The sequence below is a fragment of the Balaenoptera physalus genome, assembly GCF_965194825.1.
Source record: "Balaenoptera physalus genome assembly, chromosome: 9".
Taxonomy (NCBI): Eukaryota; Metazoa; Chordata; class Mammalia; order Artiodactyla; family Balaenopteridae; genus Balaenoptera; species Balaenoptera physalus.
The window spans coordinates 52911082-52933468 of record NC_138888.1 but is presented as its reverse complement, the minus strand read 5'-3'; the positions used below and the strand labels follow the sequence as shown (position 1 = coordinate 52933468).

Sequence of the window (22387 nt, the reverse complement as noted above, 5' to 3'; positions counted from 1 at the left end):
GCAACGAGAGAGGCTGCGATAGTGAGAGGCCCGCACACCGTGATGAAGAGTGGCCCCCACTTGCCGCAACTAGAGAAAGCCCTCGCACAGAAATGAAGACCCAACACAGCCATAAATAAATAAAATAAAATAAATAAATAAAAAATTAAAATAGCTTTAAAAAAAAAAACCCACCTCCCTGCAAATAAAAGTGCAGGACCAGAAGGCTTCACTGGGGAATTCTACTAAACATACAAAGAAAACCTTGTACCAATCCTTCTCAGACTATTCCAAAAGACTGAAGAGGAGGGAACACTCCCAAGTTCATTCTATGAGGCCACCATCACCCTGGTACCAAAACCAAAGACACTACAAAAAAAGAAAATTACAGGCCAATATCTCTGATGAATATAGATGCAAAATCCTCAACAAAATATTAGCAAACTGAATCCAACAATACATAAAACAGATCATACACTATGATCAAGTTAGATTCATTCCAGGGTCACAAGGATGGTTCAACATAAGCAAATCAATCAGCGTGATACACCACGTTAACAAAAGAAAAGACAAAAAACACACAATCATCTTAATAGACACAGAAAAAGCACCTGATAAAATTCAACATCCAGTCATAATAAAAACTCTCACCAAAGTGGGTATAGAGGGAACATATCTCAACATAATAAAAGCCATTTACGACAACCCACATGAAACATAATACTCAACAGTGAAAAGCTGAAAGCCTTCCTGCTTAAATTCAGGAAAAAAAACAAGGATGCCCACTCTCACCACTTCTATTCAACATATTTTTACCGAATATTTTCAATCCCCAGTTGGCTGAATTCTCGAATGCAGAACCCACAGACATGAAGGGCCAGCCGTAAATTTGTTTGAATCAAAACAAGTCTTCCTGGAAGGATCTACCCTGATTTATATTTATTTTTAAGTAGGCCTGAGGAATTATCAACCAAGATACTCCCCTTAGATTCAGCACATCTGTGCTTTAATCTCAGGCCCCAAGTTAACATCACAAATTTCTCTTCCCACCAAACTAAATTCTTCAAAGTGAGCCCATGCTTTCATTGGTCTAACCTACCTCCATAGGCCTCTGTGATTCCACCAATTCACCTCAACATTGAAAGCCTGAAACAGCTGTGGATAAATACCAGGGTTCTATCTCCGGTGATACTAAAATCTGCATTTCCTAATTTTGCTACATCTCTTCTTTGCCAGTGGGGTTTGGCCCTTAGGGAATTGAGAATTTTATTCTCTTGAGACTTCATTTACAACTTTTTTTGGGGCGGAGCCATAAAGGAAAGTATAACCCCTAGACCTGAGATGTTAACGGGACGGTTCTAGGTCAATTTTTTTTTTAACCTCACATGATTGGCATTTGGGGCCAGATAATTCTTTGTCATGGGGGCTGTCCTGTGCGATGTAGGATGTTGAGCAGCAGCTCCAGTCTCTACCCACCAGATGCCAGTAGCTCTCCCCACTCCCACCAGTATGACAAACCAAAAGTATCTCAGACAGAAAATGTCTCTTGAAGGGCAAATGGCTCCTGGTTGAAATCTGCTGTGCTTACATACGAAGCAAAAGGCCTACAAGGACTTTTCCCCTTGCCGGCCTTCTCTCAGATGGCTTTCAATGAAACTCTGCCAAAAACTAAATCTTGGTTTACTTGCAGTAGCTTTATTCATGTAGCGTTTCATAACAAAATTTATTCAGCATTCACCATTTGACAGCCTTTGTAGTAAGTGCTTTCCATACATTACTTCATTAAATCCTGACAACAATCCTAAATGGCAGGTACAATTGTGAGTAATGCCCACTTAAAAAGGAGGAAACTGAGGCCTGGCAAGGTCAAGTGACTTGCCCAAGGTTACACAGTGAATCAGTGCAGAGACACCTCCCCCGCCCCTTGACCACCAGGCTTTACTGTCTCATTCCTGCAGACAATAGAATTGATGAGATTCACAACACTGGGCAAAACTACAGGAGACCTTGTGGGTATACTCATGGTTTCCGAAAACTCTTCAAGTCTGTGTGAATCTGTCTCCATTCATTTCACATGTTTTTATAAACAACAGGGGAACAATACTCATTTGAACAGTTAAATTGATTTAGCACGGTAAAATCCAGTTTTTTTCAGTCTTGAAATTACAGTGGCTTTTGCCATTCTAACTGGGCTACTGCTTCTCCTTAGCCCCCGACACCACCCCATTTCTCGCCCGCTGCTCCTCAGGCCCCAGTACCTACACTTCTATTTTTCAATTTTCCAAACAAGAAGATTGTATTTTAGAGTCCAGATATTACTCCAAGGGACAATCACGGGGAAAGCTGCAGCCAAAATGCTCAGAAGGAAATCAAACGAATCGAGAACAGAAGAGAGTGGAAAAGGAAAAATGAGAACACAAATATTTTCTAGACCCCTCGAAGTTAAAGCTTGAAAAACCACAGTGCTTTGCAAAATATCACATTCAATTGGTCGTTAAAAAAACTTTTGTTGGACGCGCCCTTTGTGCACCAAAGGGTTGGGAGAAGGCGCTGTCTGACCTGGGGAACCGTACCCTGGGGGTCCAGGCCTTTCTGATATGCTAGAAAGGTATGAACAGAATCTTTTAAAATCACTAATCTTTCTTACCTTTCTCGAGGCACCAGGAGGCCTTTTGGGGTCCGGAGTTAGGTCAGTTTGGTTAGGTCCTCTCTCCCTCAGAGGCTGAGCCTGGCTCGGGGTCCAGGAAGTGGCATTCAGACACGAATTATGAGGTGAAGGGAGGAAAGAGTGTCTTCAGGTAAGACTGCCTGGGAGACGCCCAACGCCACAGTCCGAATCCGCATCATCCCCTTATCTGCGTTCTCACCTGTGATCTCAATTAGAACAAATCACAAATCTCGAGAACAGCTGTGAATCGTTTATAGCTAGGACGACAGAATCACACTTAAAATTTGAAAGCCTCATTTTAACAACAGTTTTAATCACAGTTTTCCCTGTTCTTTTCCAAAAGCAGGGCCTAGTCAAGATCTTGTATTGCCCGAAGAAGGTATTTGGTACTACTTTTCCTGAAGGAAAAACCCAGCCCTAAGGCCTCTCCTGCCCATTCTACCCCAGGAGATAATTAGCATGGAATTCTTTGGAGGAAGAGGTCTAAGGCTTTTAACATGCTTAAGTTTAGATTGAATTTGGTATTTTTCAAATTGCAACCCTTTAGAGATTGATAAAATCAATTTGGTAAGTTGCAAACAGCACTTTAAAAAAAGAAAAAGATTCGACTCCCATGGCATGGTTTGAAGCTTTGCCTGGTGAAAGCGTACCCAGGAAAGGCCTAGCTTGAGTTCTCCCATCTGCGGGAACGCATCCTCTCCAGGTCACTGTTTGTCACAGTCAGGTTTAGAGGCTTGAGGAAGTTTAATAGCCCTTTCAAGAACTCACTAACGCAGTGATAACAAGTCCTTCCCTACCAATCTAGTAGAATCTGCTTATAAACGGCACACTTAGCCCACAGCCTTCTTCCCAAGCCCAGGTGCAGAGGGATACCTAGGCTTAGAGCAGTTTTTTTTTCTAATGTAGGTTTTTTGAAAAAAGGTTTCTAGGGTCAAATATTTGAGAAACACTCTATACTGTGGTCTTCTCGTAGATTCCCAGGGCACCTTAGCTTATGGAAGAATACAGTAAAGAGACCCATTTACCTGTTTCACCTGATGTGTTCCCTGCATGTTTGACCTGGGCGCCCTTTAGTAAACAACCTCTATCAACAGTTCCGCTCCCCCAGACCAAGCCCTTAGCCTCATAGCTCCTCCCTCGGCTTACCATATCGCAGCATTGCCCTTTATCGCTCTGGGACCCGTTCAGTCTTTACTCTGCAGTCCTCGGTAGGTCCTCCGTGTTCTCTTGATGGAGAGAGGAAGTAAGATTTGCCAAATTACCTCCTCGACACTTCAAGGACCTTTAACACTGGGGACCCGATCATCACTATCACACTTTGGATTTTATTTAGAAAAGGACTTTCCACCCTGAGTTGATTTCTACAGTGACTGTTTGTGGAATCAAATCTAATTGAATCCAGTTGTTGGTCAGTTGATCACAGTGGGTGAAGTCTGTTTCTTGGCTTTCACATTATTTTATATATTTTTTTCCTCTTTTTTCCCTGGGGTGCTGTGCTGTGCAGCGTGACCTGAGCACCTGCCGGTGTGCACAGCGCCAGGAACTCAACTATTCAGCCACTTTCTTTCTTTTTTTTTTTTAAATTATTTATTTATTTATTTATTTATTTATTTATGTATTTATTTATTTATGGCTGTGTTGGGTCTTCGTTTCTGTGCGAGGGCTCTCTCCAGCTGTGGCGAGCGGGGTCCACTCTTCATCGCGGGGCGTGGGCCTCTCACCATCGCGGCCTCTCTTGTTGCAGAGCACAGGCTCCAGACGCGCAGATTCAGTAGTTGTGGCTCACGGGCCCAGCTGCTCTGCGGCATGTGCGATCCTCCCAGACCAGGGCTCGAACCCCCCGCATTGGCAGGCAGACTCTCAACCACTGCGCCACCAGGGAAGCCCTCTTTCTTTTTTTTTTTCATGTTCACACAGGAGAAAAGGCACGCTGGCCTGGAGTTCATTAAGGAATTGAATATATATATTGTTACAAAGTAGTCAACACTGCAGCCTGTCCTTTAGAAATAGGTGCCAAGAAAGGAAATGTTTCATATTTTCCAAGTGGCATGGACGCTATCAGAGAGTGTTTCCAATCAGAGTCTGTTTACGCAGTTAAATCATAGGTCTCGATTCTTCCTTTTGCCTCAGGGGTATGGCTGCTGGCTCACGGCCGGCCTCTCTCTGACCCTGCGTCTTTCCTGCCATCATGCTGCTGTGCCAGCTGCCACTTCTGGGTGAAAACCTAGCTCCGGTCCCCTCCAGTGTCAGCTGGCTGGGATATGTGAAAGCTACTCTTTTCAACTAACCCTTCTTTGTCATTCCAGAAACCAGTCCTGCTTTCCAGCAACTAGGCTGGCCAGGGTGTTCGATGCTTGCCGACTGCAGCAGCTGTTTTCTGCCCCCAGTAGGAGCCCCGGGGACGTACCCACCCACTGAGAGCCACCCTCGGCAGGAGACTTGAGGGGAAACTCCCCTCAGGGCCGAGGTGAGTTGTGCCACTGCCGGGGCTTCTACTCAGCCCAGCCTGCTCCCACCCCTAACCCCCATTTCCCATCCTCTCTTTGTTCTAATTTCTACTTATTTTCCTCCCTCGCATTTAAACAGCACCAATGAAATAATGCCAGATGTGAAGGCTTTTTAGTTGACAGGCCCTAATCATCATGTTACCAAATTCTGCATGTCCCTGCAAAGTAAGGCTTAGCGCTCTGCAGGTTTCATTTGTTCATTTTACCAGTAAGTATGGACTGTGAACTATGTACCAGACAGTTCTAGGCCCTAGGGAAACAACAATGACACAATCCCTGCCCTGGTGCCTGCGTACTAATGAGGGAAGCAGAAAATAAACAAAACAAGCCAAATATATAGAACACTAGTGATAAGTGCTCAGGAGAGAAAATAAGGTTGTGAAGGTGGGGAATGGAAGTTTGGGGGCAGGGGTGGGGTGTGAGATTCTAGAAGGGGTGACCAGGGAAGCCCTCTCTGACAAGACGGTGTTTGTACAAAGACCCAAAAGGACAGTAGGAGAGAGCTGTGTGAGGGAAGCACATTTCAGACCAAGAGACCCACCAGTGCCAAGGCCCTGGGGTGGGATATGCCTGGCAGGGTCAGTGTGCAGCGAGCCATAGGGCTGCTGTGAAGCTTAAATGTCTATGGAGTGCCTGGCATACAGATAGTGCTCAATAAATGGGAGCTATAGTTGTGATAGTCACTGATCAGATATTTGTGGTTTGATTGTTGTAAAAAGGTACATAGGTCCAAGTAGGTCCAAGTCTGTTCCCTGGCCTCGAGAGGAGTGTTTTATTACAACCCTGCAGACCTCTGAGTGTGACCCCAACATGCCTCCCATCGGCATCCCTAGTTTTCCCTTTCAGTAGGGGCATAAAGCCATTGCCCAGCCAAAAAATGTTGCTGAGCAGATTGCTTTTGCCTACTACGGGACAGTCATTCCTGAAGTCTCGGTAACACGTGGGAACTTGTTAGAAATGCCAAATCTCTAGCTGCACCCAGATCTACTGAATCAGAAACTCTGGGATGGTGCTCAGCGAGCAGTGTTAATCAAGCCCTCCAGGTCATTCTGACATAGGCTAAGTTTCAGAACCACTGCCTAGAGTTTCTGTTCAAAAAGTCTCCCAGGGCTGGAAAAGGCTTCACTAAGTCCCCTTGGTCGAACCAACTGATGAGAAAGACGGTTTGTTTTCACTGTTGCTATTTAAGTTTCCTGAGATGCCCTATGGCTTCTAGGACGGTTGCTCCCCAGATCTCTAGCGATGGCACATCTGCTTTTCCTATGTCACCGAATTCTGAATGAAAACAGCTGCAAGTTGGGCTCTGAGACCCACCTGGAGGACTCCCTCTGCCCTGATTTCTTCCTCCAGCACTTGCAAAAATGACACTGACCACCTCTGAGAGCTATTTTAAGTTTTGTTATTATGGAATTTAAAAAAAAAACAAAACTTTCAAAACCAAGATAGACCAGCTCAGATCCTCAGACACGACTCAGCATTTATTTCTCTCCCTGTCCCAGGAAGATGTTATCTTGCTGTTTACTGTGAATGAGATGAAACCTGATGCTCCAGGAACCAAGGCCACTTCCAGTAACTTTTCTGGCATTGAGTGGCGACACGACCCAACTTTTCCATAGGAAATGGTGTAGTTAGAGTAACAACCCTACTGGCCCTCCACGTGGGGATGGGTGCGCTGAGGGGAGAAGAGGAAGGAGGAGGTCTTTGAAAATCCGATTTGGTTGCTCCTCAGTTTGAACCCTCTGGTAACTTCTGTTGTCCTAACTAGCGGTTCTCAAAGTTAATCCAAAACCTCAAAAGTGTGCTCAGTGAAAGAAGCCAGACACAAAATAACACCTATTGTATGATTCTACTTATGTGAAATATCCTAAAAGGAAAATATATAGAGAAAGAAAGAAAGAAAATTAGTAGCTGCCTAGGGCTAGAGGTGGGAATAGGGAGTGACTAGATGGGCACAAACTTCTTTTTAGAGTAATGGAGTTGTTCTAAAATTAGATTCTGGTGGATGATTGTATAACTTTGTAAATATACTAAGATTCATTGTATTGTACACTTAAAATGGGTAAATTCTATGCTATGTAAAATATCTCAATAAAACTTTTTTTAAAAGCAAAAAAAAAAAGAAGTATTAAAAAAAAGTTAATCCAAAACAGACTTACCTGGGTCTCTTGTTTGAAATGTAGACTCCTGGGACCCTAAAACAAGTGCTTCTAATGCAGGTGGTCCTTCACATTTTGGGGACTCTAGGAAAGAAAGAGCTTAACATTCTTAATTTCACAGGCACAGAAAAGTTCTTTATGATGTAGGAGTTGCTACCTCTCAAGACCAAATCTCCTACCATTCTCCTTTTGTCATTTAGGATAATATTTGTTCTTATTTTTTGTAGTCTTTAATATGTTTTATCATTTTTATAAATTTTATCTTTTTTCTTCTGTTTCTAATTTACCTTATTAGGAATGTCTGCTAAATTTTATTTTAAAATATTTTTAGGACCAAAATGTCCATCAACAGATGAATATATAACAAAGACGTGGTGTATATATTTACAATGGAATAGTATTCAGCCATAAAAAAGGATGAAATAATGCCATTTGCAGCAACATGGATGGACCTAGAGATTATCATACTAAGTGAAGTAAGTCAGACAGAGAAAGACAAATATAATATAATATCACTTATGGAATCTAAAAAAAATGATACAAATGAACTTATTTACAAAACAAAAATAGACTCACAGACACAGAAAAAATTTATGGTTACCAAAGGGAAAAAGGGGAGGGGGAGAGATAAATTAGGAGTTTGGGATTAGCAGGTACAGACTATTATATATAAAATAGATACACAACAAGGACCTACTAGCACAGGGAACTATATTCAATATCTTGTAATAACCTATAATGGAAAAGAATCTGAAAAAGAATATATATATATATTCAGTTATCTTCCTAAAATCTCCATCTTTTATCATTTTAGGGATTGCCCGACTCTCTCTCCTGCGGTCCTTAACTTCTTTCTTGGTTAACTCTCACATTGTGATGGAGCACATCCTCCAATAGCTTTCTGAGAAAGGGTACATATAAGTTAAGTTTTTTGAAAGATTCCAGAAAAAAATTTTTATTCTGCCTTCAGATCTGATGGTCTGTTTAGCTGGGGTATAGAATTCTAGACCAGAAATAAATTTTCTCTGAGAATTCAGAAGGCATTGCTCCCTTGTTTTCTGTAGAAAATTTTTGCTGTTCTCATTCCTAATCCTCTGTATGTGGCTTGATCTTTCACTGTTTTGTCCTTAGTGCTATGCAACTTTATAATGATTTTTTTAAAATTTAATTTAATTAATTAATTTATTTATTTTATTTTTGGCTGCATTGGGTCTTCGTTGCTGAGAGCGGGTTTTCTCTAGCTGTGGCAAGCGGGGGCTACTCTCCATTGCGGTGCATGGGCTTCTCATTGCAGTGGCTTCTCTTTGTTGTGGAGCATGGGCTCTAGGCACGTGGGCTCCATAGTTGTGGCTTGTGGGCTCTAGAGCGCAGGCTCAGTAGTTGTGGCGCATGGGCTTAGTTGCTCCGCGGCATATGGGATCCTCCCACACCAGGGCTCAAACCTGTGTCCCCTGCATTGGCAGGTGGATTCTTAACCACTGTGTCAATAGGGAAGTCCCATAATGATGTGTTTTGTCAGAGATTTTTTTATCCTTGTGCTTGGCTCTGGGTAGACTCTCTCAATCAGTTCTGGGAAATTTCCTAGATAATTTTTTCCATCTGTTTTCTCTGTTCTCTTTTTCTAGAACTCCTTATCATTCAAATATTGGACTTCCTCAAATGATTTTTGAATTTTATTATGCCTCTCTCTCTCTCTGGTTATATTTTCTTGGAGATTTCACCAAATTTGTCTTGCAACTAGGGTTACTAGATAAAATATAGGATACTTAGGTAAATATTAATTTCAGACAAACAAAGTATTGCCTGGGACATATTTATACTAAAAAAATTTGTTGTTTTCTGAAATTCAGATTGAACTGAGAGTCCTGTATTTCTGTTTGCTAAAATTGACAATATTTCATCTAATTCTTCTCTTGAATTTTTCCTTTCTGCTATCCTATTTTTAATCTCCAATTAAAAATGTATCTCTATTAGAACAGACTTGTGGTTGCCAAGGGGGAGGGGTTTGGGGGAAGGATGGAGTGGGAGGTTGGGGTTAGTAGATGTAAACTATTATATATGGAATGGATAAACAACAAGGTCCTACTGTATAGCTCAGAGAGGTATATTCCGTATCCTATGATAAACCATGATGGAAAAGAATATTTAAAAAAAGAATGTATATATATGTATAACTGAACAACTTTGCAGTACAGCAGAAAGTAGCACAACATTGTAAATCAACTAGACTTCAATAAATAAATATATATATATATATCTATTAATTGTTCTCTAAATGTTACTTTTTAATTGCTTCTTTTGTTTCTTGAATACCTTTTCTCTCCAGAGATACTGAGGACTTTTAAAGTTTTCCTCTGTTGCCTATACTTTTTCCTTTTTCCCAAATTTTTTTATCTTTCTTTCTGGTCTCTGCCTTTCATGTTAGATTTTTCTCACATATCTGGTGATCCTTGATTATTTGCTCATATTTAAGAGTGATGTACTACAGACATAAAAAACAAACTTATGGTTACCAAAGGGTAAAGAGGAGGAGGGATAAATTAAAAATTGGGGATTAACAGATACACTCTACTGTATATAAAATAAATAAACAACAAGTACTTACAGTATAGCACAGGGAACTGTATTCAGTATCTTGAATATCAATAACCTATACTGGAAAAGAATCTGAAAAAGAATATATAATATGTATATGTGTGTGTGTGTATAACTGAATCACTTTGCTGTACACCTGAAACGTTGTAAATCAATTATACTTCAATTTTTTAAAAAAAGAATGCTGTACTAGATGGCAGTTTAGGAGTTCAGTGTGTGGGTGGAATCTGTTGACTGGTGGGCTTCCCTGCAGCGCTGTTTCATTGGGGGTTTCTAACTATCAATATCTTTAAGTCTTCTCCCCGGAGCTGGTCAGGTCCTCCAAGGGGAAACCTCCAGTTCCCTTCTGAGAGGGATAAGCATGGCTACTAGTGTCTGAGAGGTGAGGCACAGAAGAAGACCAGGGCCCAGGGATCCCACCTTTCTGTAACCCACTTTCCTCCTAGTCCCCATTTTCAGTGTGGTTTCCTTGCCTCGGTGTGCCTGGTGGCCTTTAGTCCAGAATCCCTGTGGTTCAGCCTCTTGGAGAGTCTTTGGCCAGGAGGCAGTGGAGGGCCACTCATCCTGGGTGAGGCAAGAGAGGTGACCTGGGAGCCTAACTCCTTCTTATACAGATTTTTAAAAAATTTATATATATATTTTTCTGAGAACAAGATATTGTTTTCCTCCCCAATTTGCATCATTTCCCCACAGAGATGCTTCAGCTCTCTTCTGATTCTCCCTCACTCCAATAAGATGAGAGGTTTAGAATCATTTTACTTTCCATTTTCCTCCCTTAGACTTTTGGAATTTTATTTTTTTCTCCCTCTCTTTCCACCCACCAGCAGTTGCTATTTTGTCATGGAAGCTCATATCCCTGTCCCTCCCCCACTCAGACACGCCTCTCAGAGCTTCATCTTGCTGGGAATGTATTTTGCTTTTTCTCTCTGGCTGCTGGCCCCTTTTAGATGGCATGGTATTTTTCTGTGTGAGCTCTTCACGTCTTAGGACGTGGTGGTTTATGAGTCCCAAGTGATGAGAATCCCACAGATGGCAGAAGCAATCTCTGTCCCCACGGGCTGACTTATAGAAGCTGCAGGAAACCCTTCCCTCCAGACTTCTCACACTGGCCCAGCTACAGGGTAGAGGACCCAGTCCCCATTCAGTTCCTTCTTCGCCTCTTGGGGTGGGAAGCCCAGCACAGACACACGGGGCCTGTGCTGACTGTATCCCCAACAGCCCAACTCTTCCCCGGGTTTGCTGCTCCCACTCCTGGCCTTTGACATTATTCTCTAGGCACCTGCCCAACCCACTGGGAGAAGAAGGAACCTCACAATTCTCTCTACTTGGAACCCACCAAAGCCCAAGGCCTCACTCGTACCCAGCCGCCCACAGGAGTTAGCAGCTTATTTGGTTCCAGAGAGGAAGAAATTGGGGGTTTGGGAGTAGGAAAGATGAAAGTTGCATCTCGGTTGTTATATTCCCAGACTCCCCTTCAGCCCCCATACTTTATTTTCACAGCCATTAATCACACAAGGGGAGCCCTGATTAAAAGAGCAGAGCTGGAATGAATAGCTATAGTCCTGGGCTTCCCTGGTGGCGCAGTGGTTGGGAATCTGCCTGCCAATGCAGGGGACACGGGTTCGAGCCCTGGTCTGGGAAGATCCCACATGCCGTGGAGCAACTAGGCCCGTGAGCCACAATTGCTGAGCCTGCGCATCTGGAGCCTGTGCTCCGCAACAAGAGAGGCCGCGATAGTGAGAGGCCCGTGCACCGCGATGAAGAGTGGCCCCCGCTTGCCGCAACTGGAGAGGGCCTTCGCACAGAAACGAAGACCCAACACAGCCATAAATAAATAAAATTTAAAAAAAAAAAGAAATAGCTATAGTCCTGGGTTGAAACCTGAATACAAGCTCATCCCGCTCCTGAACTTCAGGTTGGTGCATCTGGGAGACAAATGCCAACTCCTGCGTCCTACACCATGATTTTAGCCCCAATGCATTCAGAGATGAGAGAGAGTTACTGCACGTTCACCATGAAAGAAAAAAAAAATCAAAATGACTCATGGTAAAAATGTAAGCCTTTCCTAACCCTGCTTTATCTGATGAGATATCTACCTGCAATGAGGAATCACTGCCAGTCTCCCCTCAGAAAGTTTAAAGATCAGGCTAGTTCTGGAAAGGAAGACTGAGTGGGCACATTATTAACCTAAATGGAATTAGGTTTCTGTTTCAATAAAGATTCCCATGAAAGCTGAAAGCAATACAGCTACAGCAGTGCAGCCATAACCCCCCACTGCCTGTAGGAAGATGTGCTTAAATTATACCTGGCTGTGCACCCCATTATCACTTTGCAAAAGGCAGTAACTTGAGGTGGACCTCTGTGGTCACAGTGTCCTTCAGGTGACAGCCTCAAAGGAATTCTAGCTTGGATGCAATCAATACTCCGAACATACGTTACTCATGTATCAGCACACGACAAGAGGCTGACAATGATTAATCAACTAATTATGATAGGCTCTCCTCATCCCATTATACGTGACTTATTGAATGTTTGTATTTTTGGTTTAGTTGCAATGAAAAGGGTGTGACAGCCATATTTCATTCAAACTGTGTCCATCTGGAAAGGTAAATCAGCATCTTCACCCTCATCAGGTAGTCATCGCCAGGGCCTACCACACTGGGGCAAACAGCAATGCAAGAGACTGTCTCGCTTGCCTATTTCAGTCTGGTGAAAATTTCAATTCTCCTCTCTTACGAGACTTAGGAAGGACGTCACACACTGGCAGCTTGTGGCTGCATCCAGCCCTCAAATGTGTTTTGTATGAGCAACAGGGTTTTAAAAAATGAATTCACCGTCAGCCTTTAAAATCAGAAAATTTAACATGAAAGTCTGGACTTCTAGCTTTTCTTGTAATAAAGATCATCTGGGGGACTTCCCTGGTGGCGCAGTGGTTGAGAATCTGCCTGCCAATGCAGGGGACACGGCTTTGAGCCCTGGTCCGGGAGGATCCCATGTGCTGCGGAGCAACTGGGCATGTGCACCACAGCTACTGAGCCTGCGCTCTAGAGCCCGTGAGCTGCGACTGCTGAGCCCGCATGCCACAACTACTGAGCCCACGTGCCACAACTACTGAGCCCACGTGCCACAACTACTGAGGCCCGCACGCCTAGAGCCTGTGCTCCGCAACAAGAGAAGCCACCCCAATGAGAAGCCCGCGCACCGCAACAAAGAGCAGACCCTGCTCGCCGCAACTAGAGAAAGCCCGCGTGCAGCAACGAAGACCCAACACAGCCATAAATTAATTAATTAAAAAAACAAGGTTTTAAACAAAAAAAAAGATCATCTGGCCACTCTGGCCCTGACAGCTGGCAGGTCTGAGTGGAGGCCACCACTGTTTTGATGCGGCAAGTGCTCTCCTGTTGACCCCAGACTCAACACTTTCTTTCTTTTTATATCCAGCAACTTCTCTCATTTTCACCACATGCCTGGCTGCTGACTTAGGGGTGCAATCCAGTAGGACAGTCTCCCAAAGGCCACAGTTCCAGTCCCCACTGCCCTGGGAAACCCTGGGCATCTCACATCACAATACTAAGGTTTTATTATATGTCAGGGAACAGGGACCAGGGAAGTGGTCGCCCCAGGGCATGAGCCTAGTGTTCTTTCCCATGCACCTGTGACGCAGACCCTCCCTGCAGGGCACAGACAAAAATGCTCCCATTGTTCAGGGGCGGGAAGGGGCAGCAGGAGCTGAAGGGACGTGTGGCAGCATGCATTTCAGGCAGGGTGCCCCCCCTGGGTGACCAGACATGTCTAAAGGACAGTCCTAACTCTCTTCCTGTTTCCTCCATAGAGAAAGAATGTTAACCATGCCTTAGTTCCTCCACGCCTGTTACTTTGGATCCAGATGAGAAGTTCTAAGAATCCCTCAGAGCCTCCAGCCTGACTCTGGCTTGGAGCACCTCTGTCCAGATCAGAGTGCCAAGGGGAGTGACACATCCTGAATCTTGGACCCCACCTGTTTAACTGGGACAACTTCCTGGTAAATTCAGAGATCACACAAAGCCCCAGGGGCCTTCCTGTTGATTTGAATCTGTTTAACCCCCAGCAGAGGAAAACAACATCAACAGATTAGTGGACATAGGAATCACCTGAGATCCTGTTAAAATGTGAATTCTGATTCAGAAGGTCTGGGGTGGGGCCCGAAACTCTGCATTTCTAACAAATTCCTGGGTGAGGTCAATGCTGCCAGTACAAGGACACTTTCATAGAAAGGGGCTATGAAAACACCTTCTGTACCTGCTCATGGACATTTTTTGCCCTTCCTTCTGGGGCTCTTGTCTGTTTTCTCCACCCTATCCTTTTTTCCTATCCTGCTTTTCCTCTCTCCATCCATCCTTCTTCTTGCCAACTCATTATTCCTACCAGGCATCCCTACCATCTCCCAACCTTCCCCCTTTCAAAGGATAAAGAAATTCCTGCCCCTTCCACCCCACCCCACCCCGGGACATTCATCTCCCTCCCTCCTCTCCTCAGTAGTGCCAGAAAAATAAAAGTCACCATTTATCAACAATTGTGTGCCAAGCACTGTCTCAGTGTATTACTGTTAGTTGTTCCCCACAGGCCTGCAAGCCATGTAATTGCCCAGCTGCAAGACCCAACAAGGAGCCCAGAGACAGAGACATCAACCATTTATTGGATAGGGAATCTTATAAGTCTGAAGCAAAGTCCTGGAGCCATGCCCTACCATGTATGGATGCAGTCAGGAACCTTCGCCACTCAGGGGAGAAGGAGGCTACCATTTATAGGGGAAACTGTTGTCAGGTTGGCTTATCATGTACCAGGAAAACCAGTGGCTGGGGCAGGGGGCAAGCGCATATGTAGTTACTGATTAAGCCCTATGATTAAGAGGATCGGATAGTCATGTGAGTAGGGTACAGGTGAAGCAGGGACTGGTCCAGCAGGGGATGCGTAAAGAGCAAGAGGACAGCCATCTTGAGCGGCCTGACCATACAGTTACCCATATTATTTAATTCTCACAACAACCCTATCAATACTGTCATTTTAGAAATGGAAAAATGGAGATTTGGGTAGTTAAAGAAACTTTGTCCTCAACTAGGAATTAATAAGTAGAGATTAGAATTTGGATCTGTCCAATGCCAAAAGCTACAACCTTTATACTACATTATGCTCATATAAGGTGAAATGGTCTAGAAGTCAGCAGGTAAGGGTGGATTGAGGAAAAAAAAAAAAAAAATGAAGCGCCCCAAGCATCACTCTAGTTATGCATCCTGTACAGTTCTCTGCACCCTCCTTAAGCAAGTGCCCTATGGGACAGCTTGACATAGCAATAATAAGAGCTATTTTAGGAAAGCCCAGATTAGCTGCAGTGGTACCGGGTTCCAAATAGCAGAGTAGTAGTATTAAAACCCAAACTTAACCAATATGCCTAAATTTTCAAGGTAACTCTTAAATTGGGTTCATAAGTGTACACATAGAGCCTACTACCGAAAAGAGAGTCCCACCATTAGCCAATCACCCAATCACATGGAGTCTAAAGGATGGTGCCAAATCTCTCCTATCAATCCACACAGGGTCCTCCATGGATGGGAAGCCAATTCCCTTCTCTCTTTCTAGCTTCTCTTCCATAACTGCACCTCTAGCATCCCCTTGGTCTGTCATTATTCTCTGCCTGTTCTCCAGATCCTACCTAAGTGTCCTGGTTTCCAACCAGGGAGCCTTAGCTGATCTTAAAAACCTTTGTTTCTTTCAACAGAAACAGAATCACGGACATAGAGAACAGACTGGTGGTTGCCAAGGGAGAAGGGGGTTGGAGGAGAGATGGAGTGGGAGATTGGGGTGAGCAGATGTAAGCTTTTATATATAGAATGGATAAACGACAAGGTCCTAGCACAGAGAACTATATTCAATATAGTTGAATATAGCACAGAGAAATATATTCAATATCCTATGATAAACCATAATGGAAAAGAACATAAAAAAAAAGAATGTATATATATGTATAGCTGAATCACTTTGCTGTATAGCAGAAATTAACACAACATTGTAAATCAAGAGTACTTCAATTTAAATAAATAAATAAATAAATACCTTTGTGTCTTTCAGATTCTTCAAACTGCAGCATTTACATGACAAGCAAGTCTTGCTTATGTTGGCTATCTCCCTCCCCTGACTTTTTTTAGGTGTAGCAAAATTTTTTAAAATCTCCTTTTAATTCCTCCCAAAGATCCCACAAGGTATGAGAAGAGAAAAGGCAAGAGGTATGGATGAGGAAAATTCCATCTTGACACAAAAATTTTTTAAAGGTCTAAATTCACTCAAAGGAGAAGAGTCAGAATTTTAAAATATGGAATGGACAGGGAAATTGGGAGCACGATCATTTGGGGGAAGGAGCCCTGGCCCAGTAGTCATGAGATTTAGGTTCTAAATCCATCTTTGCCAGCTGTGCAACCTTGGATAAGCTGTGTCAATTTTTTTGACACTGATTTCTTCATCTTTGGAGTGAGGGGATTGAATTGAATGATTGCCAAGATTCCTCTGATCTCTACTTTTCAGTGTCTTCCCTAGCACCTAAAATAAAAGGAACCAGAAAGCTGTTGTGAAATAATGTGGCATATCACCAGAAATTTAGACATAAACTAGGTTGAGTCAATGCATGAAAACAAGAAGGTAAAAAAAACAGTGATTAATAATGATAAGTGAATAATAATGATAAAAATAAAAGACCAAGAAATTAAAGACAAAAAATGGCTGATTCTATAGTTTTTCTTTTTAAAAAGATTTTAAATTCTCTATCAAGTGGCCACCCACTATCCATAATTATCAGTTACTTATAAAATATGTAATTGGGGCAAGGCATGTTCCATTCTGTAATATATTGTCATTTAAAACAATGTTTTCTGATAGGAGTATTGAATTATAAGGTCAATCACCAACATTTTTATTCTAAACAATGGTAGGTAGGTCAGAAATAAAATTAGGTCAATGTGAATAATTTCCTTCCTGGCAGGTTATGGAATTTTGCATACATGGTATTTTCCATCTTTGAAGTCAACATGTAATTATGCTTGTTTTATACCAACTCATCTGCCCCCAAATGTTTCAAACTGAAAAAGAGAAAAAGCCGCCTGTAGCTACCACTCCCTCCATGCACTTACCAGGCCAGAAGAGAGAACTGCTGGGACACACCAGCACTGGACTCTTTTGGGGAGTGTGCTTGGGGGAAGGCCCACCGCCCAATACTATAATGGCAAAGATAATATCTCTCTGTGTTTTCGAATCATCTGGATCAGTAAAAATGTATCACTCAGTCTGCATGGACACCACCTTCCTCAGTCTGTAATTAAGGATGCCCTCCCACATCTGGCCCTTGAAGACCTGACCTCTCCTGAAGGGTCATCACTTGTCTTCTGTGAATCACCCTTCATCAGCCCAAACCATGTGTGTAGGAGGATGCCTCAGCCACTCTACCCAGGGTGGGGGTGCCTTGGTGGAACATTTTCTGTGATGATGCTACAGTTGAAGATTCATCTCATTATCTTCCTTCTGTAGCTCCATCCCGGTCTCAGGTACTAATGCCCTCTATGCCAAAAATCACATTTGAAAATAATATTTTGATCCTTTGTCCTGAACTCCCCAGGCCTGACTTAACATTTACCAGTGAGAGAACTCTTCTTTATGAACTAGCAGTTATTAGCTTGGAGAATCCAAGTCCCATCATTTTGTATCCACCACGTTCCCAGATGAGGGAAATGAAAGGCACCAGGAAGCCTGGAGTGTCAGAATCCTTACGTAGATCAAAAGACAAATTTCGAACAACCTCCTGCTCCTCTCCACTAGTCACTAGGACCTACTTACTTCTTACCTTCATCAAGAACAATTGTAAAACACGGCTGAAGATGTGGATTGCAAATTGACACAAGCCATTTGACAATTTGGTAATTATGGCATCCCTGTGGTAAATACTGCTAGTACCTGGGGTTAGAAGAGGGTGGAGCCTCTGTATCCCTTTCCCCCACCATCTCACCCCCAAGCAGGTCATCATGGTGAAAGTCATTCTTAGGCCAATTTCTGCCACACATACAAACCTTCATTAATATACAAATATCAAATCGCTATGTTGCACACCTGAAACTAACATAATGTCAATTCTATCTCAATTTTTTAAAAATTTACTTTACAAATGAAGGGATAAATATTTAAACGTACTTAAAAAAATCTTCGTTAGCAAGCAGGCACAAAACCCATCATCGTATCCTTTCTTTAATCTTGGTCAAGGCCACACACTCAGATACTAACACGCACCTTACATGAGAAGGAGCGGACATCCCAATATTCTGACAGCTGCTCAGCTGGGCTTCTGGAGAAATCAGGCAGCAGAGCCCCCCAGGCAGTGGAAGGAGGCAGGGTCAGATGGATTTCTGGACCTGGAGCACTGCCCCAACGTGTAAGGCTCATGGGCTTGCGGGAAAGGTACACTCTTTCCATGTAAGGTGGGCGGGACCTATCAGTCTTCTATCCAACCTCAAAGCTTGAACACTCCTCAATTAGCCAGTGAAAAGGTCTTTTTTACACCACCTAGGCTAGTTGACATACCCTCTGGAATAGGTTTTTATAACAATATTTACAATGCTTACATAACCACTTCTGGATGGTGATTTCCTGATTAGTTTCCTTCACGTGCTATCCGTAACTCCTAGAGTGAAAATTAGAGTTAATTTACACATAGGTGCATCACAGTGTTTATAATGAATTATTTTAAATTACCAAAGAGACAACTTTCTGACACATCCTATCTGCAGATTTGACATCTGAAACCCTTCCACTACTCTCATCCATCGTATTGCTGGAGAAATTATGGAAATTTGCAAATAAAATAGTAACATTCTTTTTTGAGTTTACATCCCAGTTCCATGTTTAGCCATTACAGAAAATGTATTTGAATAGAGTACAGAGGAAGAAAGGCACGTGAAGACAAGGTGGAGAAAGAAATGACCTGGGGACCTAGGAAGTTGTTTTAGTTTAATTAAATTGTCTTAGCAAAGCAGACTTTGCTAGAAAGGATGGTGAGAGATGGGACAGAGGAAGGGATTGGAGAGATGGGTGGGGGGCATCCTCCCTGCAAAAGGAGCCCAAGCCACTTCGTAGAGGAGGGATTCCCTTTCTGGGCTTTGCGTGGTGTACACTGAGCTTATTAACAGCAGCTCATGGAGTCACTGCTCAGATAAAGAACAGAGTGAAAGGGGCCGCTGAGCAGATCCCTCCGTCACCTGTTCAGTGAAGGAACAAACCAAGCTCTTTACCAGAGTCATTTACCTTTGCAGACAACTCAGACCATTGTTCCCTGGGGTAGGACAATGACTCACTTGATCAGTAACCTGCTGCTTTATCAGTTATAATAACTGACGCCTCGCCCCCTTCCACTCACTGTTGACATTTGCTTTGGACAATAAGTTAGTAGATTAAAAGAACAGCATAGTTTTATTTGGCAAAATGTTCAGGAACACGTTCGGTACTATGCCCTATTATTTTTCTTAATTATCAGTTATCAGTATTGAGCTTCCACGGATGAGTAAAAAGTCGTAGAATAGGAAGAGCAATGAAAAAGAGACCTGGGTTCCTGTCCCATCTCCACCACTCACTAAACATGTAGCAGCCTGGTCCCTTCTCTGAATTGAGACTGGACCAGATGACCTCTAAGGTCCCAGCATTCATTCCTTTAACCATTATTATTATTATTATTTTTTAAAATAAATTTATTTATTTATTTATTTATTTAATTTTTGACTGCATTGGATCTTCTTTGCTGCGCGTGGGCTTTCTCTAGTTGTGGCAAGCGGGGGCTACTCTTTGTTGTGGTGCGCGGGCTTCTCACTGCGGTGGCTTCTCTTGCTGTCAAGCATGGGTTCTAGGCCCGCGGGCTTCAGTAGTTGCAGCACACAGGCTCAGTAGTTGTGGCTCGCAGGCTGTAGAGTGCAGGCTCAGTAGTTGTGGCGCACGGGCTTAGTTGCTCTGCAGCATGTGGGATCTTCCTGGACCAGGGCTCAAACCCGTGTCCCCTGCCTTGGCAGGCAGATTCTTAACCACTGCACCACCAGGGAAGTCCTCCTTTAACCATTATTTATTGAGCATCTCCTACATGTGAAACATTGTTGTAGGCTGTGTCTAGAGGATACAATAATGAATTAAAAAGACAGTCCTTAACCTAATGGAACCGACATTTTAATGGGGGGTGAAAAATAATAAATAAGAAAATAAACACACAATATGTCACATTGTGTGATAACTGCTATGGAGGAAAATGAAGTGGAGTAAGGAGGATAGCGTGTTGTTTTATGTCACGTGGTAAGAGAAGACCTCACTAGCATTTAAGCAGAGACCCCCTGTCTCTGTGTTTATGGGGGTGAGGAGTGTTCTAGTAGAAGGAACAGCAAATACAAAGCCTCTGAGGTAGGAATGTGCTCAGAGTGAACAAGGAACAGCAAGGCAGCCAGTGTGACTGGAGCAGAGTGAAGAGAAGACGACAGTGGGGAAGAGGCTGGGGGTTGGGGTGAGGGGCAGTAGGGTGTGTAGGCATGTGAGGTCTTTGGCTTGTACTCTGGGAAACTTGGGTGACCACTGAGGGATTTTTGACCTGAGAACTGCCATGTTCTGACTTACATTGGAACGGGATCCCTCTAACCGCTGACTACAGGGGTCAATGCGTAGAAACAGGCTAGAGATGACGGTGGCTTGGACCATGATGAAAGCTGTAGATGTGGTAAAAAAGTGGTCAGGTTCTGGATATATCTTGAGGACAGAACCAACAGTTTATAAGAAAAAGAGAAAAATCAAAGACACCTCTAGGATGTTTTTTTAAAAATTTTTTGGCCGCGCCATGCGGCATGCGGGATCTTAGTTCCCCGCCCAGGGATCGAACCCGCACCCCCTGCAGTGGAAGCGCAGAGTCTTAACCACTGGGCCACCAGGGAAGTTCCCTAGGATTTTTGCAAATGGAAGAATGCAAGGGTTTTTTTCTATTTGTTAACTGGTGGTGTGAAAAAGTAGAATTAAGTTTGGCTTGGGATGTGTTAAGGACGAGTTGCCTATTAGATGTCCAAGAGGAGATATTAAGTAGCCTGTTGTATATACTTCTGAAATTCAGGCAGGTTTAGGATATAGATATAGAGTAGGCCCTGAAAGTGTCTTGACAATATCTATTTGGCACACCCTGGAGGTCACCTTCAGCTTGGTAGATAGTTTCCATACCTTCTGTGGCAGATAGACTCCTAAGGTGGCCCCATGATTCCTGCCTCTTGGTGTTCTTCCTCTTGTGGGATGCCCCTCCCTGTAAGTGTGGGACCTGTGACTTGAATGGAGCAAAGGTGGCAAGATATATGTGATTATGTGTACATGATTATGTGATTATGTTCCACAGAATTGCGGTGATTATTTGTACATGATTATGTGATTATGTTCCACAGAATTGCGGTGCCCATCGTACTGGAGTTTTCCTTTCCCTATGAAGAAGTAAGTGGCCAAGTTGGGCAATCCCAAGTAATGAAGAACCATGAGCATCCTCTAAGAGCCAAGGGTGGCCTCTGGCCAACAGCCAACCCAAGACTAAAGTTCTCAGTTCTATAACCACAAGGAGATATATGCTGCTACCACCACCGTGTGAGTGGGGAAGTGAACCCTAAGGGCTTTCCTTGGAGCAGGGTAGCAGTACTAGAGAGTCAATGTCCCCAGGGGCGACCTTTAAGCAATGAGTAAGAGGAGTGGGGGAATAAATATTCCAGATTCCTCAGCCCTTGGTGGGACAAATCTGGAATGTGAAGTCAAGCCCCAAGGACAAATAGACCAAAGGAAAGGAAGGAGAGAATCCAGAAACATGCTCACTTGGATGAACACTTGATTGTGACAAAGGTGGCACTGAAGAGTAGGAAAAGAATGGCCCTTTCAATACGTAGTGCTATGGCTTCCCTGGTGGCGCAGTGGTTGAGAATCTGCCTACCAATGCAGGGGACACGGGTTCGAGCCCTGGTCTGGGAAGATCCCACATGCCGCAGAGCGACTAGGCCCGTGAGCCACAGTTGCTGAGCCTGCGCGTCTGGAGCCTGTGCTCCGCAACAAGAGAGGCCGCGATAGTGAGAGGCCCACGCACTGTGATGAAGAGTGGCCCCCACTTGCCGCAACTAGAGAAAGCCCTCGCACAGAAACGAAGACCCAACACAGCCATAAATAAATAAATAAATAAATAACATTAAAAAAAAAAAAGTCAATACATAGTGCTAGATCAATAAGATGGGAAAAATGGAAATTCGACCCCTGTCTCACACCATACTAAAAATCAATTCCAGGTAGACTGTAGATATAAATTTGAAAAGTAAAACAATCAAGATTCTAGACAATAACATAAGAGAATAATTTTATATCCTCTGAGGTAGGCAAAGATTTCTTAATCAGGAATTGTAAAGCACTAACTATGAAGGAAAAGACTGACA

General features: G+C 43.3%; 1 protein-coding gene across 1 annotated transcript in view; it reads right to left on the bottom strand.

The window, feature by feature from the left end:
- The window catches only part of RTN4IP1 (reticulon 4 interacting protein 1), a 109958-nt gene extending 102567 nt beyond the window's left edge, over positions 1-7391 (bottom strand). Inside the window, exons 1-2 of the mRNA XM_082475381.1 lie at positions 7311-7391; positions 2627-3873 (exon numbers count right to left, since the gene is read on the bottom strand). The gene's annotated coding sequence lies outside the window, so the exon portion shown is untranslated. The remainder of the gene's footprint in view (positions 1-2626; positions 3874-7310) is intronic.
- Between the last annotated feature and the right edge of the window lie 14996 nt (positions 7392-22387).